This window comes from Ambystoma mexicanum, chromosome 4q (assembly GCF_040938575.1).
Source record: "Ambystoma mexicanum isolate Mex_15411 chromosome 4q, UKY_AmexF1_1, whole genome shotgun sequence".
In the NCBI taxonomy this organism is placed as follows: domain Eukaryota; kingdom Metazoa; phylum Chordata; class Amphibia; order Caudata; family Ambystomatidae; genus Ambystoma; species Ambystoma mexicanum.
In genome coordinates, this window is record NC_090928.1 from 434,404,702 (window position 1) to 434,405,467 (window position 766).

The 766-nt window shown below is 34.1% G+C and overlaps 1 non-coding gene across 1 annotated transcript; it reads left to right on the forward strand.

Annotated features, from left to right (window-relative positions):
* The first annotated feature begins 425 nt into the window (after positions 1–425).
* On the forward strand, positions 426–497 carry TRNAC-GCA (transfer RNA cysteine (anticodon GCA)). Its single transcript has one exon. It is a non-coding gene; the product is annotated as a tRNA-Cys (tRNA).
* Positions 498–766: the final 269 nt, after the last annotated feature.

Below are 766 nucleotides of genomic sequence, written 5' to 3' on the forward strand. Positions count from 1 at the left end.
TGTTTCATAACCATATACCCTTTTCAATAGATCCTGTTAAAATGTTTTTCAACACAATGCACTGTAAGAAACAATAGGATATATCATCATTTCATATACAAAACAATGAACAATTGGGTTTAACTATGCGCTTAGCACAAAATCAACAAACTGCAGTAGAGAAGCAGTTACATTTTGCAGAATTTGTGCATTTGACAAAAGATTTTTTTTTCCATGTTCCAAGATCTACATGTGATACGAAATGTATGAATTCTTGCAATGGAAACCTCACTGTATTTTACCAAGGTAGATAAAGGACATCCTTCGGATCCCATATACTTATAAGGAGGGTTTGGTGGCTGAAAATGCATTGCTTTGATGGTGATTGCATGTTGCTTGCACTTTGTACATATTACTGAATTAATAAAGGTGAACTTTTCAGAACTGGGAGTATAGCTCAGTGGTAGAGCATTTGACTGCAGATCAAGAGGTCCCTAGTTCAAATCTGGGTGCCCCCTTGTCCAAATGTTTTACCTGTAGAAATATTTATCAATTAAAAAAATTGAAGTAAACATTTACAATCTTAGCATTTCATGTAATGAGCAACACATTTCTACATTTGAAATACTCCTGATCATCTCCTGAAACATAGGGTAAACACCATGAAACTGTTTAGGATTTCTTCATATGATACAAGCTGTGTTTTACATTCACCCAAGTTCTACTGGTTATATTATCAGTTTGAAATAGTCCATTGGAAGCTCATATGAATGTTATAAAACTGTGG